Here is an 18,374-nt window from a genome sequence, read left to right on the forward strand (position 1 = left end):
AACGCTAGGAGCACCTACTCCAGAGCTAGTTCCTTTTGATATATACACACATACTAGGGGAAGTGAATTGCCTCCAGTACCTTTCCCTCTCCCATTGATACTTATTATCAAGTGCACCCACTGGCCAGGCCCTAACCTTAAATTTTCTTACATGTTAGTCACCCCTAAGTTAGGCCCAAGGAACCCCTGTGGGCAGGTTGAAGTGTATGTGAAATGTAGGACATGCCCTGATGTGTGTGGCATGTCCTAAATACTGCTAATTTCGTTTTTCATTATTGTAAGGCTAAAACTTACAATCTTAGCATACAGATCTTTACGACTTTCTGCTACAAACAAATGAGTGGTCCAAGATTTATTATAGACATCCTCTTTTGGGTTTTTAACACACCTTGCTGTTAGAATACAATAATATGGTATGCTGGAGGTTTTTGCAGTTCATCCCAGAGAACCCATTGTGTTATCTCCCACCCCAGGTTACTCTGGGTTTAACTGCACTCCTCATACTTACATACATATTTGCTGCCTTTGCCGGTTATCTAAGACTTGTGAAATAGGTTGCTCTAGTTCCAAGAAGCAGTAGATACCTGGGGTAGTTTCTGTCACGTAGTGAAGGAAACGCCCCAACAAAGAGTACCTTCATTGATTTATGTAGGTTTTCCAAACCATTAAAATGAATGTCTGTTATTTACTTTCAATAAAATCTCAAGAGCTGGCCATATTCACCAGCTTAGCAACATGGTACAGATTATTGGTGGGTGGAGGGTGTGTGTGTGTCTCTCTATTTCTGTCTCTCACGGTCTGTGTTGGGTCAAATTTCCCCTTTTAATTTAATAGCCAGCTGTTTTTTCATTTATTTAAAGAACGGGCTTGGAGTGACATATTTTTGCTGTATTTCTAAGATTATTTACATCTCTAGTGTTTAAGATGATACCTCCATCATAATACTGATGCTATTCCCTCGGTGGTAGGTCCTCTTTTGAGATGTTTACATTCTCTTATAAATTTCTGGTGTTCCCTTGGTACACTGTTTCCTCTTACTCTGGCACAAAGATTGATGTTCTCGGTCAGGGAGGCCTTCAAATTAATTGCTGATACACAATTCTCAATTTAAGGATACCATTGACTGTATGGGTTTTATATCAACTGATCTAAAATTATAATTTATTTCTGACATGCTAATCTGGTTAACAGCAATTTTTGAAGGTTTTTCTCAGACTGCACTCATAGAGAGGGAGATAGGAGACTACAGTGGATGTCATGAACATCTCCAGCAAATACCAGGTTTAGATATTCAACCGCAAAATATATTTAATTGTCTGTTCCAATTAGCTTGTGACATTGTTCTAAAAGTCTGGGGTTTTAGATTCAATACTTATACTCCTTTTGGCCTTTGAAGTATGTATTTTTAAAGGATTGTCTTTGTAGTGCACAAGTTCTTGTCCTGCTGGCTCTTGCCTCCAGACACACTCCACAGAGGTGGAGACAGCATTGTGAGAGGCCAGGCACAGCCCTATTCAGTTGTCAGTGACAACTCCTCCACAACTCTAGCTCAGGAAGGACCATCAGCCTTGTGATGGGCCATCAGGATTTTTAGGGCACCCCTCAATTCTCTTTGTGTGACTGTCTAGAGTGAAGGCACAAACAAGCCCCTGTCAGTCTAAACCAGACGTTAATTCAATAGGCAGGCAGAGGCACAGGATGGTTAAACAAGAAAATGCTCACTTTCTAAAAGTGGCATTTTCAAACACACAATTTAAAAACCATCTTTACTAAATGATGTGTTTGTAAATTCTGAGCTCAGAGAGACCAAACTCCAAATGTCTTGCTGTTACCAATTGAAAGTTGCGCTTGTAAAAGGTTACACAGCAGTTCCATGACAGCCTATGGGAGAGCTAGACCATGCAACAGTGAAAAACCAAATTGGCAGTATTCCACTGTCAGGACATGTAAAACACATCAGCACATATCATATCTTTCACATACACTGCACCCTGACCACGGGGGTACTTTGGGCCTACCTTAGGAGTTTCTTACATGTAGTAAAAGGGAAGGTTAAGTCCTGGCAAGTGTGTGCACTAGCCTGGTCGACATGGCAGGTTAACTGCACTCACAGACACTGCAATGGCATACCGAGACAAGTTTACAGGGCTACTCATGTGGGTGGCACAACCAGTGCTGCAGGCCCACTAGAATTTCTTGATTTACTGGACCTGGGCACACACTGTGTACTTTACTAGGGACTTACCAGTAAATCCAATATGCCAATCATGGATAACCATTCAGAATCATAATTTACACAGGGAGCACTTGCACTTTAGCACTGATCTGCAATGGTAAAGTGCCTAGAGTACATAAACCACAAAATCAAAGTCCAGCATAATACAAAAAATACAGAAGGTAGAGGCAAAAAGACTGGGGAAACCACACCAAGGATGCCAGGTCTAACAGGCCCCTATTCTAGCTACAACAGTAATCTTATAGATTGTGATGAATGTCCACCCGGTTTAGTAATGAAAATGTAGCTAAACTGGTGTCAAATCCTGTAGCCAGTGCTTAATCTGGAAAAATAAAATAGGTGCCCGGGCCCTTATCAGGAGGCCACCACAGCTTGCATAACCCATTGCCACTGCCCCCAATGACAGTACCAACACAACTACTATCACACTGCCACAAGTATGACAGTTCAGACTGTCTGAGGCACCCAAAGCTATAAGAATGGCTTGGCAGCAGGTAACAGTTCTTTTTCAATGTACATTGAATTAATAAACAACTGTTGTTCTGTTCATCTTTAAATTACACAAACAGCACCACCATGTTGCGGTTGTCGTTAGTGGCAGTGTTGACAATTAAGTGCCGGTGTCTAGCACCAGAAATCACCAGCTCAAATTAGGCACTGCCTGTATCTACATTGTTTTCTCTTCACTGCAGGATGCTTTTGAACTTTGAAATATGTGCTTGGGCCTAGCCGACATATGGAGGGAAAAGGCGGGGGACAAATTGGGAGTCTCATTTCGGAATCTTAAATTCAAGCATAAATCAAGAATTGATTATGCTCTGTTCAGTTTTTGTCTTAAAGACTTATTAATGGAGATATCATATCTCCCTTCTCATCTCTCCGATCACTCAGCCATCTGCTTCATCTTGAAATCCGGCCAGCAGATAGGACATGCTTCTTGGTTATTTGATCGGTCGATCCTATATACAGAAGACGAAATCAGTTTTTTACTAGCCGAATCTAAGTTTTTTTTAGAAGTAAATCTAGAATCTACTGAAATTGCCATAGTATGGGATGCTCTGAAGGCATTTTGGAGAGGCAGTATTACCAGCAGTGCCTCTCAGAGACGGAAGATATATAGGGAGAAGATCACAAACTTAGAATTGGATATGAAATCTATCGAACAACAACTCTGTACCTCTATAGGGTCTAAAGGAGAGCAAGAAAAATTGGCCGACTTAAAAAGACAACTGGAGAGCATCATACAAGAAAGGGTTGCCAGGAGATGGGAGACAAGTAAAAATTCCCAATTCGAGTTCGGGGAAGCAGCGGGGAAGGTTTTGGCCTGGAAAATAAAATCAGATCAAACAAAAAAATATATTAGAGAGATAAAGCTGGAAGGCGAACAATCTCCCCGAATCTCAAATTCTGATATCGGGAGAACTTTTCAGGACTTTTTTCAGGCCATCTATAAAGAGGACATCATAGATGACAACTCCGTAAGAGATTCTTGGTTGAATGAAGTATCGTTGCCAATTCTCTCCCCTGGTCAAAGTAGCTGCTTGAAATCTGAAATTTCAGAAGCAGAAGTCAGTGAAGCTATTGGGCAACTTAAGCAAGGGAAGGCGGCTGGCCTCGACGGCTTACCAGCAGAACTATATCGTGCGATGAGTGAAGCTATCATACCAACCCTGACGATCCTTTTTAACAGAATTCTTTTAAGAGGCAAAGACCCTCCAAAATCGTGGAGTGAAGCCACTATAGTTTTGATTCTTAAACCAGGGAAGGACCCGACTGAGTGCGGATCCTACCATCCGATCTCACTCCTCAATAATGACTACAAAATATTTGCGGCCATTATGTCCATTAGGTTGGGGAAGGTCATTGGCTCAATTATACATCAGGATCAGAAAGGATTTATAAAAGGTCGTCAGTTGGCAGACCTCACGTATGACCTAGTCAGGGCCATTGACATCGCTTCCAACTTCTCCCTCCCCTTAGCAACTCTTACTTTAGATGCAACCAAGGCCTTCGATAGGGTGAGTTGGCCCTATTTGGCTGCGGTCTTGAAAAAATTTAAGTTTGGAGACATCTTTTGTCGGGTGATCTCTCTTTTGTATAAGGCCCCAGCTGCTAGACTTTTAGTAAATAATACTCTGACAGAACCCGTTAAAATCACAAGGGGGACAAGACAGGGCTTCCCCCTCCCTCCCCTTCTCTTCGATTTGTACATTGAGCCATTTGCTCAGGTACTACGAGAGGAGGTCAATATCCCTCCCTTTAAATATGAGGGGTGGGAAAGGAGGGTAGCCCTGTATGCGGACGATATTCTTATCTTTACAACAGACCCGGTCTTATGTTCCCTACCAACATTAAGCGCGCAGAGGAATTTGGGCAGGTATCCGGATACAAGATAAATGCAAGTAAAACTGAGATAATGGTGTGGAATATTAATAATACACAACTTGTTGTGACTTCCTCCATGCGATATCTCGGTATTCGTATCACCCAAGAAGTTGGGAATATTGCGCAAAATAATCTAGATCGGGTCTTCAAAGACTGTCAGAAAAAATTAAAAGCTTGGTCCTACCTCCCATTATCCATATTGGGGAGAGTAAATTTAGTGAAGATGTCTATCCTTCCTAAGATCACATTTATTTTTAACACCATTCCCCTGGCTTTTGACTCTAAACAAATAGATAAAGCTCAGCGAGAAATTAACTCTTTTATTTGGAAATATAAAGCCACTAGATTGGCTTGGAAGAAACTGAGAAGGAGGAGGGAAAAGGGTGGGTTGGCTTTACCCGACCTGCAGTATTATGCTTGGGCCTTTCAATTGTCCTACTCCAGAATGCTTTTGAAATCACCAACTAGCTCTTCGATAGGATTAATGTTTCAGGCCATGTTAGCCGGGGCTGAACTACCATCTCAAGGATTTTTGTATAAGTTTGGAGATCAATGTTCTTCAAGAAAGTTAAACTAAAGACTCTCCAATCTATGGCCAGACTCTGGGCACAGATTAAAAAGAAAATAGGGTTGTCCTATTTTTCAAATTATACCCCTGTGTGGGACTCCCTGGGCCTACCATTGAGTTTGATGGACGGGTTGGCGATTCCCTTGAACTACACTGGAATTGCAAGGTGGGGAGAGCTGTTGGTAAAGGGCTCAATGGTGACATGGGACGAACTGCGGGACAAGGTAGGCCCCGGGCTATCGAGGTTTAAATATATGCAGCTTGATAGTTGGGCCCGGGCTCTTGTTAGGAAAGGTGTCCCGCTGAGAAAATTCAGCAACCTGGAATATCAGCTTGTGGTAAGGCAGGCGGGCGGTAAAGAGGTGGCCTTTTGGTATTGGAGTATCCTGGAGGAGGTGGATGGAGACTTTAATCTCCCTGATCAATTATGGGGGTGGAGATGGGCCGTCACTGTGAGCAATTATGGGTAATTTCATTTACTCTTCTACATAAAATAGTTAAACCCGCATGGCTAAGGCGCAACCACCTGTTTACTATCCACCGTGCATACCTCTCTCCTCTACGACTAACAAAATTTCTGCCAGGAAAGAAGTGTAACAAATGCAATCTCCCTGAAGCATCAGATATACACATGTTCAAGGACTGCCCTTCTATCTGTATTTTTTGGGAGTAAATAAAGGTGACGTTGGACTCCATACTTAACTCCTCCGTGTCCATCACCCTGTCACTAGTTATTTTTGGTATAGATGAAAACATTCTTGGCCAGGCAAGATCCTTTCTTCTTTATGCTATCCTTCTGGCAAGAAGACAAATATGCAGGTTTTGGGTTGACGCCGCTGTTCCATCACACAAAGATTGGCTGACATCCCTATATGATACATCTAAGGTGGACCTGGCTAGATCTGCTAGCAAAAAAAGTTTGGCTTTCTGGGACTTATTGGTAAAGTGGAAATAGGTATGACGGGGGTTTTTTTGTTTTTTTTTCCCCCGGGTCCTATGATTATGCCTATTTTACTCTATGGACCTTGAACACCGGTTCAACGATTCGGCACAACAGGTTGAAAGATACCTTGATGGAGTAACCTTGCTAACTAGCATCCCTCCTCGTGGACTTATCTTCCGCCATTCTCTAAATTGTGTCTTGGAACGAGAGTTAACTTTAAAATCTGGTGCTGTTTTTTTCTCAGTTCGTGACACACAAGGTGGATGGTGTTTCCTTTAAGAGGGTAATGGCAAATGAGGACAAAAAAAAAAAAAGTAAAAAAAAGAAAATCTTATAGATTGTGATGAATGTCCACCCGGTTTAGTAATGAAAATGTAGCTAGTGTGAATAAAACCACAAACTGGTGTCAAATCCTGTAGCCAGTGCTTAATCTGGAAAAATAAAATGCCCGGGCCCTTATCAGGAGGCCACCACAGCTTGCATCACCCATTGCCACTGCCCCCAATGACAGTACCAACACAACTACTATCACACTGCCACAAGTATGACAGTTCAGACTGTCTGAGGCCCCCAAAGCTATAAGAATGGCTTGGCAGCAGGTAACAGTTCTTTTTCAATGTACATTGAATTGATAAACAACTGTTGTTCTGTTCATCTTTAAATTACACAAACAGCACCACCATGTTGCAGTTGTCGTTAGTGGCAGTGTTGACAATTAAGTGCCGGTGTCTAACACCAGAAATCACCAGCTCAAATTAGGCACTGCCTGTATCTACATTGTTTTCTCTTCACTGCAGGATGCTTTTGAACTTTGAAATATGTGCTTGTCTAATGGGAGTCTCCCCTGAATTTGTTGTCCTAGCCAGTGCAAAAACCTATGATGTACCAGAGTATTCCAATGGAAAATGTATGTTTTTGTAATACAACTATTGTTATGGCTCTGTGCCCCAGTCAACCAGATCACAGTATTATGTGTGCCATATGGTAAAAAAACAAACATACATGCACTCTTTTCTCAAATATGTGGCAGATTTCAAAGTTTGCATCTGTGGGATGGTTTTGCTTCTCTTTCAGGAAGTGCTTCGACTTCATAATGTATATTTCTTGCAACCATTGCACTTTATTTCCATGTAAGGCCAAGTAATGGGAGTATTATATTACACATAAATCAGACAATTGAACCATAAAACTAATATAACTGTTTTATTGTCATTGCATATCCTTTCATTGTATGAGGATTTTAACATCATTTTTTTAAAAAAGATGTGTGCATTAGAATGTGGTGCTCTTGAATCACATCTTGATCTCATGCACATTATTTTATAGAAAATAATAGCATTTACCAAAGCCTAGTTAATCAATATGATTCTAGTAAATGATTGAAATACTACCATCAAAATGCAAAGAAAAGCAACCTTTTCCATATGAAGAATGTGTTGGTAAACTTAAATAAGATAAAATGTGTCATAGTTTATTCTATTTGTATTTATGTTATAATGTGCTAAAAATACCTGGCCATCAAGGCACAGGGAAATGAGGACAAGGGTTAGAGGATGATGTTAAACGACACAATACCAATAAGGGAAGAGAAGGTTTACATATCAGTTTAGCTGTTTAGGAATACACTAGGGAGCAGGATAGTCTACCCATAGGAAGTCTTTTTTTTATGTTTGAAAAGCTTTATTTCAGGAAAATATTAGTACAAAGATATCAGCGACAGCATAAATACAGTTAAATAGCATGAAAAGGCCAATATCATAAGAAACGAGCAAAAGCATTTTATAAGGATTTTAAGGGAAAAACAGGAGAAAGGGGGAAAGGGTAAGGGGGAAAAGAAATAAAAGAGGGAAAAAAGGAAAAAGGAAATGATACAATGCAATATGAAAATACAATAACATGCTTTAGAAGTAAGTGCTGTAGGCGAAAACAATAGTCAAATAGCAAATACGAAGAGCAAGTATAACAATAAATAAATCCTGTAGTGTTATTGCAAGCAGAGAGGATGTAAATTCCTCAAGGCGGGTCAAAGTTTTCTGCATTGGTGCTTGATAGCTTCTTACGAACCATCCGGTCTAGATAAGAGGTAAGGAGTAACCAAAAGAGATCCCTATTGTGGGTGGGATTACAGGAGGAAGCAAAAGCGGTATCAAGTCTGTGGAAGTGACATAGAGAGTTCCACCAGCAGCGTATGGAGACCTTAGTGAGGGACTTCCAGTTGGAAGAAATATGCTGAAAGGCTAAGGCAAGCATGAGGTCAAAGAGACCGCGAGAATGAAGAGGGAGAACTAGCGAGTCTGATACACTGCCAAGAAAAAGGATAGGTATAGAATAATGAGAGGAAATAGCGAAAATGCGCAAGATGTATAGCCAAACAGAATCCCAAAAGTGAGAAACAGAGGGACATAAGAATAAGAGATGAAAAAGGTTGGCATTGGGGGAAGAACATGTCCAGCAGAGAGAATCAGCAGAGGAGGAAAAACGGGCTAGAGAAAGTGGAGATAGATATAGCCTATGATACAGATAAAAGAGAGATTGAGTAAGAGAAGCAGAGCGAGAAATTTTTAGAGATCTGGACCAGAGTTTATCCCACATGGCAACGGACCAAACACAACCCAAATCCGCCTCCCAGGAAAGCTCCAATTTAGATTTAGGGCGATCCGGGTTAGGAGCGGAAAATAATTTATAGATGAGGGAAGCCTTGGGGAGGACAGAAAGCACCTTAAGAAGAGGAGCGCAGGGAGCAGAAGAAGGGGAAGAAGGAAGAGAGTAGAAAATATCAAGAATAAGTGTCATTAGAGTAACAAACGTTTGCAAAAAAGAGCGAGGACAGTGAAAGGACCTCTGAAATTGAGGAAAGGAACAAGGAGAAAGACCGTCAGAAAATTGATTCACCCAGATGATGCCCTTAGACCTCCAAGCCTTCCAGAAGATGGGTCTATTCTTTATAAGAATAAGTGAATTATACCAAACGGTGGAATTCAGAAAAGACTCCCGAGTAGTAGGTGAAGGATTAAAGAGAGGCTTTAAAAGAGAAGAGGTGTGTTTAAATAAAGGGAGTGACGAGTGCGGAGCTTTGGCAGAGAAACGAATAGTCTCTTTGAAAGAAAAAGGCAACAACAATGTTTGTTCGATATGCAGCCACAGAGGAGCAAGAGGAGAGGGAGTAGAAGCCAGCCACCTGGATGCCTGACGGAGAGAGAAAGACTTATGGTAAAGACGAAAATCTGGGAAATTAATCCCACCATTGGACTTGGGCTTGCGAAGACATGCTAATGAGATTCTAACCCTCTTCTTGCTCCAAAGAAATCTCGACAAACAAGAGTCGATGCGTTTAAAATAAATTGCGGGAATATGAACAGGTAACATAGACAAAATATAAATTAAAATGGGAGCTATCATCATCTTGATTGAATCCATTCGTCCCCACCAAGAAAGAAAGAGGGGATTCCAGGTGGAAAATAAATGATCAATACGAGACAAAACCGCAGACATGTTTAAAGAAATTGAGGAGGAAATAGAGTTGGAAAACCATACTCCTAGGTACTTAATTTTGGAACTATTCCAAGCAAATCCAGGAGAAGAGAATACAGAAGGGGTGCAAAATTTGGTAAGAGGGAGAATCTTAGTTTTATCCGAATTAATTTTATACCCCGAGACCTGGGAAAAGGAATCAAACTCAGACAGTAAAGGGGGGATAGAAGTTTCCGGAGCAGAAATGAAAAGAAGGATATCATCCGCATAATCAGAAAGCTTCAATTGACTAGTCCCATATGGAAAACCTAAAATGGAGTCGTTGTTACGAATGGAAGACAAAAAGGGTTCAAGGGCCAGAACGAAAAGTAAAGGAGATAAGGGACAACCTTGACGAACACCCCGTTGAAGAGGGAAGTACGAAGAGACTTGACCATTAACCAGGACAGCAGCTTTGGGGGAGGAGTACAAGAGAGAAATGAGAGAGATGAAACGAGGGCCAAAACCATACCAACGCAAAGAAGCAAAAAGGAAAGACCAGTCAACTCTATCAAAGGCCTTCTCAGCATCAACAGAAATAGCTGCCAAGGGGATAGAGAGAGATGGGACTTTATTTAAAACATTAAGAAAGAGACGAGAATTATCGGAGGTAAGTCTGCCTTTAACAAAACCGCATTGTTCCTTCCCAATAAGATGGGGCATAAGGGGGTCAAGCCGTAACACAAGAATTTTAGCAAACAACTTGTAATCCACATTTACTAAAGAGATCGGACGATAGTTCTTGCAGAATTTGGGGTCGCGACCATCCTTAGGAATGAGACAAATGGTAGCTTCCTGGAATGTACCCTCGGCCTTGCCCAACAAACAAAACGATTGAAAGAGAGAAAGAAGTTTGGGGAGTAAAAGATCAGAGAAGTGTAGATAGAATTCAACCGAAAAACCGTCAGGACCTGGGGTTTTGCCTTTGGTAAGAATATTCAAAACCGCAGATAGCTCTTGTAAAGAGAGATCCGCATCCAAGTCTGGGAGATTGAGATGAGAGTGCGACGGTTTAGGAAGTTTATCAAAATAAGCCTGGACCAAAGAGGGAGGGGGGGAAGCTTCCGGAGTATAAAGCGCAGAATAAAAGGATTGAAATTGGTCAAGAATATCCTGAGGTTTATGTAATAAGGTGTTCTCAGATGAGAGAGATGGATTCAATAAAGGAACGCTCCTTGCGGGACTTAAGATAGTTGGCAAGAAGTTTACCTGCCTTATTGCGTCCACCATAATAACGCGCACTACTGCGAAGAAGCACCGAAGAAGCGTTGTCAGTAGTAGATTTATTGTACTCGAGCTTGGCACGAATAAGATCAGGAGGGACGGGATTATTGGGAGAAGAGTAAAACTTATGTTCCAAAGATTTAATATGAGCCAATGTAGTTTTCTGCTTCTGAAGAAAACGCTTTTTCCTCTTAGAGACAAAGTCAATGACAAACCTGCGAGCCGTAGCCTTAAAGGAGTCCCAAAGAGAATGGGGGGAAATGTTAGAAACATCATTTAACATAAAAAATTCAGTAGCAAAGGAACGAAAGGAGGAAGAAAAGAAAGGATCAGTAAGAAGAGAATTATTAAATCGCCAGCGAGAAGACCTGGGACGCGGAGGAAGGAAGTCAAGATCCGTCACAATAGGGGCATGGTCCGAGATAAGTATAGGTTCAATAGAAGAAGAGAACTGCTGAATTACGAGCCGGCATTCTGTGATAGCTACCCTTGAGGCGGAAAGCCGGGGGTGTTACTCGTTTTAAAATACAAATACCTGTTTTTAAATCGCGCTATTTGCACTTTGATTTTTAAACTTGCTTTCATTGTATTTCTTTCCTCACCTGTGCGCTGTGGTCTCTGGCTGAGAGGACACTCCCCTACACAGCTGACATCGCGCTGTTGGGAGAGCGAGTTCCTCGGACGCCATTGGCCCCCACCAGACACTGGGCCACGCCCCCTCCTATTCAGTTTTAAACATGCACACTTTCAGGACGCGCAGCGGACGAGCGCAGCGGGCACACCTTCAGCACGCCGAAGACACGCCAAAGACTAGCCCGTCTGTGCCCGTCCGTGCCAGGACGGGGCACGAGGCAGAGGCTCTCACTCCCTTATCATCCCCAAGGCTGGTAAGATCGTCATCTGCTTTGAAGGCGCTGCGCCCTACCCCAAATCCGAGGTGCTCCATATCTAACCTCCATAAAGTCGGAACACGGGCTTGCTCTGAATGTACACTATCCACCACCATTCGTCAACCCCACCCTGACCCATCCAGGAGACACAGAAAAAGCAAATTATTACGTAAAGTCGAGCCGCTGACTTATGTTTTCTATAGCACTAACTGTCGATCACTGCCCAAACATAAACATGATATATTCAACCTCCTTGTAGAAAAAGGTCCTAGTGCCCTCTTCCTAACCGAGACCTGGTTGCATGACTGCTCTGGCCCGGATGTTGCTACTGCCCTCCCCGATAACTACGCCATCGTCAGAATAGACAGGGAGAAACAGGTAGGGGGTGGGATAGCCATCATCTTTAACAGAGAACTAAAATGCACTTTGGAACCAGTATCGATCCCAGAATGCGAAGCAGGTCTATTCAAAATCTCCTTGAACCCCAATTTTACCATGTCAGGCCTTCTGATCTACCGACCACCAGGAAATTCCTCTCAATGGGTAGCCAATTTTGCCAACCTTATTACTCCCTACTACATGTCATCTAGCAATTTTTCCTTGTTGGGTGATTTAAACTTGCATCTAGAAGATCCCACCATCCCCTTATGCTCTAACCTGCTAGAAGACCTTAAGGCTCTAAATCTGTCCCTCATAAATTCTAGCCCTACTCACATAGCGGGCCACCTGTTGGACCCCATAATATCCAACATCAGGGAACTTAGCTGTATTGCCACCTTGCCCTCTGGTTGGTCTGACCATCATCTTATTAATTTCAGCATTATTTTTCCACCCTCCCACAGCTTGCAACAAAATACTCACGCTTCATGCAGAAAAAATTGGAAATTAGTAGACATCGAAGCATTAAACTCGGCACTACAACAAAACCCTCCTAGCCTTAACTCCAACATGGATCGCTTAGCAACTGAAGCGTATAATTGGCTTAGCAATGCAGCCGACAAATGTCTGCCGTCTACTTGTACCAAAGGGAGCGGACATCGCCCTCCGGCTCCATGGTTTAATGATAACCTTAAGATTGTAAAATCTAAATGCAAAGCACTAGAGCGTAAATGGCGTAAAAAGTACGACCCCAATGCTAAAAGGAGTTACCAAGAAGCCAGGAATCTTTATCACACTGCCTGTACAAAAGCAAGAGCTGCTTTTGTCTCAAAAACTATTGTTGAAGCCACCAACATGCCTAAAACTCTCTTTTCCAAAGTCAAGGAACTGGCTGGCGCACACACTACAGCTGCTGCTCCACCATTAAACACACAACAATGCCAGGCGCTAGCATGCTTTTTTACTGAGAAAATTGACAAAATCATCTCAGACATTAAGGCAAAAATTTCTGTTTCAGAACCATCCCCTCCTTCTGACTCTATACCCACTTTTTTGGGTGAAAATTTACTGGAATCCTGGCCTGTTCTTTCAATAGATAAACTGAAAGGAATCCTTAAAACTATTAAATCCGGCTCCCCCAGGGACCCCATCCCTATCAGAATCATTAAAAAACTGGATGACCACTCATTGGAGATCATTGCTAATCTCCTAAACTCGTCCCTCGACCTAGCTACGGTCCCAGCCTTATGGAAGCACGCCATGGTGACACCCCTTCTGAAAAAGCCAACCGCAAACCCAGAAATACTGGCGAATTATAGACCAATATCTCTGCTCCCAGCTTTTTCTAAATGTCTAGAGAGACACGTACACTCTGCTTTAGCCACTTTTGCAGAAGAAAATTCTTTACTCCACTCTTCGCAATCTGGTTTCAGGGCTGGCTTCTCCACAGAAACCGCCCTGCTTGGTGTCACTGAACACATCAGAAAGCTTCTCGACCAAGGGCACACGGTCGCGCTCGTGTTATTGGACCTAAGTGCGGCGTTCGACACCATCTCCCATGATACTCTTATTAAAGAGCTATATACTAATGGTGTGCGAGGAAAGGCTTTGGATTGGATCAGATCCCTCTTGGCCAATCGAACTTTCCAGATCGCATCCACACAAGCCGTCTCAGACACCCTACCTGCATCGCATGGAGTTCCCCAGGGGTCCATCCTTAGCCCTTTATTTTTTAAAACCTCTGGCCGACCTTGTTGAAAAATCAGGTCTAACGCTTATGAACTACACTGACGACTCCCAAATCATCTTCTCTCTTTCTGAATCTTGTCCTCACTCCCCTTCGTTACTTAAGGAAGGACTATTAAAAATCTTGAACTGGATGACAAAAAACCAGTTAAAACTAAACGGTGACAAGACGGAAATACTGATTCTGGGAAAAGATCAAGATCTCTGGAAACCAGTACATTGGCCTGATCAGATGGGCGCACTTCCTACCCCGGTGGCCCACGCCCGAAACCTGGGGTTTATTCTGGACAATTCCTTATCCATGAACAAACAGGCCAGTAAAGTAACCAGCCTATGTCTCACCATAGTGAAATGGTTGAGGAAGATCCTCTGGATGCTGCCTGTGTCAACACAAAAGACCGTAGTCAATGCCCTTATCACATCTAGGCTTGACTACGGCAACATCCTGTACCTGGGCGCAAACAAATCTGTGATCGGACGACTACAGGTAGCGCAAAATGCAGCGGTCAGGCTACTCTGTAATATTCCGAAAAACGCCGGAGTTTCGAACCATCGTAAGAATCTTCATTGGCTCAGGATCGAAAGCAGAATCCGCTTCAAAGCCCTAAACTATATGTTCAGGATTAAAGCGGGTACCGCACCAAAATACCTCCAATCTCTTGCCTCCCTCTATACGCCAAAGAGAAACCTCCGGTCGCAGACGGCAGCCTGTTTCTGCATACCAAGGGTTAAACGAGCAAGAACAGGTGGCAGATCTTTTGCCTACCTGGGACCCTCCCTCTGGAACACGCTCCCCCCCTGTATCCGAAAGGAAGGAAACTATCTTAGGTTTAGAAAGCTTGTTAAGACCTGGCTGTTTGAAAAATAACTCACTCAACAGCCACCTCCCTCTTTTCTGCCCTCAATTTCTAGCTGTGACAAGGCGCCGGGAAACCCTTTTTGGGTAGCTGTTGCGCCCTACAAATTGATAAAATAATAATAATAATATAATAATAATAATAGAGTAGATTTTGTAATAGGGAAGGAGAAAGAAAAATATAGTCAAGACGAGAGAAAGATGAGTGAGGAGGAGAGAAAAAGGAATAGTCAAGAGAGTCAGGGTGTGAAAGTCTCCAGGAGTCGGTGAGATGTGATTGGGAAATAGTATCTAGAAATTGTTTATGAGGCTTCTGAGGAATAAACCGAACAGTTGACTTACGGTCCAGAAAAGGGTCCACAATCTGGTTACACATAGGAAGTCTTTTAATAACACTTATTAAAGTGTTTCGTGTTGGGTCTCCTTCCATAATTTAGTGCCCAATGAGTTGGAATTTTGGGGTAGAGACTTCAGACTTTTTATTGGAGTGGAAGTTTCTTTCAGTCTTGGTCTGTACAAATTTATGTGCAAGTTATTTAGATGATTTCTGGCATATTGATTTGCACAGTGTACAGAGTTTTTTTTACATATATTTCTTGAGTAAGATTTAGTAGTACCAAAATAGTTGAAAAGTAAAGAAAAAAAACACAACCCAATAAAAGTCCCACTCCAATTTATAAAAACAGAGAACAATTTCATGAACAAAATTACACCAAAATGGCAAACATCCAATAATGGGAAGTAAAGATATGGATTCTCAAAGTTTTACAGGAAAATAGCAACAAGTGTCAAGCACCAACTCCAGTAATCTGGTTGCGCTTGACTGAGACCTAGCTATTTAAGGGTACCTGAGATGGACCCGGGTTGGATACAAAAAACCATGTTCATCTTAGTTGGCAGTTTTACCTTAAGACTTATGGCCTGATTATGAGTTTGGCGGTCCGATGGACCTCTAAACCCACTATGGCAGGGTATTATGACTTTGGCGGTCGGACTGCCATTGGCCACCGCAAACACCAGGGATCTGTGATCCCTCAGTGGTGGTGTGGCAGTCTGAGGCCACAAGATGCTGGCACCACCAAGCATATTATTGACCTCCACACCTTTAATGGTGGTGGATCTGTCATGAAAAGTGTGGCGGTGAGGTAACTAAGGGGGCCTCAGGGCCACTGGGATGCATGCAGGGGGGGCTAATGGTGTGCCCCCCTGTATGCACGCACCCCCAGTTCCTGACGGCATGGACTTAACAGTCCATGCCATGCAGGAACTTGCTTTGGCGTTCCCATTGCACTGCCTTTCAAAGGCTCACCGCCTCGGACAGCCAAAGCACTGCCTGCCAGACCAGGAGAAAACTCCTAATCTGGTGGGTGGATGGGTTAGGCACTATGGGAGCAGGCCGATGGCATGGCGGCCCACTCCCATATCCCCAAACTCGCAATCAGACCCTTAGTCTCTGAAACTGAAGTAAAATATCCTCAGCGGGGCAAGGCAGTAGGCTGTGGACGAGAAGGGCTCCACAAGGCCAAATAGCCATCAAATGAGGTCCAGGAGAAGCCGTTGACTTTTGGTGAGAAAGCTAAGAGTGGTGTAAATTGCAAATTGACATCCAGGGAAGGTCCCTCGCTGGATGGATCCTTTTGGTGCCTTTGCCGGGTGAATATTTCTACATTGGGATTTCTACTTTGGGTTATTCTGGATGCCAGGAGGAGTACACTATGACACAGAAAGGGTCCCAAGACTTCAGGAACAGTGCTTGAGGGTCAATACACACTCCAACAGAAGCCCCCATCAGAGATCAGGACAAGTCCAGTTGATATTGGACAGCCGGGATCCTCAGGAAAATTGCAGCTTGTTGTGTACCTATTGCTTAACAGGAGACCCCTTCTTTGTCCTGGGTAGAAGTGGGAGTATGTCCACTCTTTCAGGGCTCCTGGCAGATCTCAACAGCAGGTAAGGTCATTCTTGTGTCTTTCATAGGTCCATTAGGGTTCTGAAGAGAGTGCCCAGTGGAGCCAAAATTATGTCTGGCACTAGCCTGTAAATGGAGAGCACTCCTGGCCCCTCTCTGACCTATGGGGAAAGTTCCCAAGGGTATCCCTGTCCGTTTTTGCAACACATTTTGTGTGCTCTACTGCAAAAACTCCCACAGTATCCCTCTATTTAGGAACAAGATGGCCTTTCTTCCTCTGTGTGAAGCCGCTGTGCCCACCCCGGAGGTGTGGCCATGGAAATGAGCAAACCAGTTGAGGGGGCAACTCCTCTCGCACTGTGATTGGTGTCAGCCTAACTGGGTGGACAAAAGAGGGCCCTGCCCAGGTGTCAGCTATCATTTGTCTATGTAAGCGTAGGTCTTCTTGAAATAAATCAAGCTCCACAGCACAGCCCGGATAGACCTCCTTCCAGAGGAAGAAAACTATACAATTTGATCATCAAATGTCAGATAGGATGAAGGGATCACACTCCACTTTCACTCTGCTTCTGCATGAAGGCACATTATTCTGACCGGTCTAATATGTGAAATGTTGCTTCAGGAAAGGAATATCCACATCACAAATAATTTTTGTAATGTTTAAGGGTTTTTCATTAATGCAGAGCTTTAAAAGAAAACTGAAAAATTTGCAAATATTAGTTTTCCATTAGAAAACTCAACAAAACGCTTTTTCTTCCCCACAAGAACTCCCTCACTCAGCCAGCTTTAGAGAAGCTGGCTACTTTGCAACATTTCAAAACCACGTCAAGTGTTAAAGTCACCAATTTCTCTCAGTTTGCAGGTCAATTTTTAACTTTGCACACTCATGACACAACCCACATAAATTGCTTACTCGATTACACACATACATTGACATTGATAAAATATTCTAAATATTGATGATATGTTGGTTAAAGCACTGCATAATAATTAAAATACAGCCTTGTCCTCTTCTGAACTCTTTTAATGTTTGAGATGTATCTAACATTTCTCGTAAATAATGCATAATTATTTGTTGGTGATATATCAATAACTTGTGCAAGTAGAAACGTACGTGGCATAGTATCAAGCATAAGGGGATAGGTCTCTGGATTAGGGGCCTTACTCTGGAAAATACATCCCCCAGAGAAAATGATCACCACGGCAGGATTATCACTCTGATTGATGGTGATCTTGGAGATACTGGCCTTCCAAATTATTGCTCTTGTATATGTCTGTATAGCATTACAATCAGAATTAGATATTGTAATCAGTGTGATTACATGTGTTCCCTAGTGGTAATTACTGTCAATGGCCAGACATTAAAATGTGAATTGAACTCATCATATAAAGTTTATACCACAAAGGGTTCAGCTCTAACATTATTTAAGACCAGATCAGAGCTTATCTTATTTTCTGTGGTGAATGCTACACATTTTTCATGACAATGTCCTTAAAAGGGAAAATTCAAGATAATGCATTTAAAAATGGCTATCATTTTACTGGTATCATGAAATGAAACTAAAATTCTTCGATGCAACTGAGTGTAATTGTGATGGCTCGTGATATCTCTCTCTCCATCAGGAATGGGTGTAATGTTAACCCAGAAATCTTTTCCTTTCACTGATTTTTTATTTTATTTGAAAGGTTTTATATAGAGCTAGCTACACCCGAGGGTATCAGAGCGCTT

At 42.6% G+C, this 18,374-nt stretch overlaps 1 protein-coding gene across 1 annotated transcript in view; it reads right to left on the minus strand.

Moving 5' to 3' along the window:
• The window catches only part of SORCS3 (sortilin related VPS10 domain containing receptor 3), a 2,496,310-nt gene that overhangs the window by 526,205 nt on the left and 1,951,731 nt on the right, over window positions 1-18,374 (minus strand). The window lies entirely within an intron of this gene.

This window comes from Triturus cristatus, chromosome 1_2 (assembly GCF_964204655.1).
Source record: "Triturus cristatus chromosome 1_2, aTriCri1.1, whole genome shotgun sequence".
In the NCBI taxonomy this organism is placed as follows: Eukaryota; Metazoa; Chordata; class Amphibia; order Caudata; family Salamandridae; genus Triturus; species Triturus cristatus.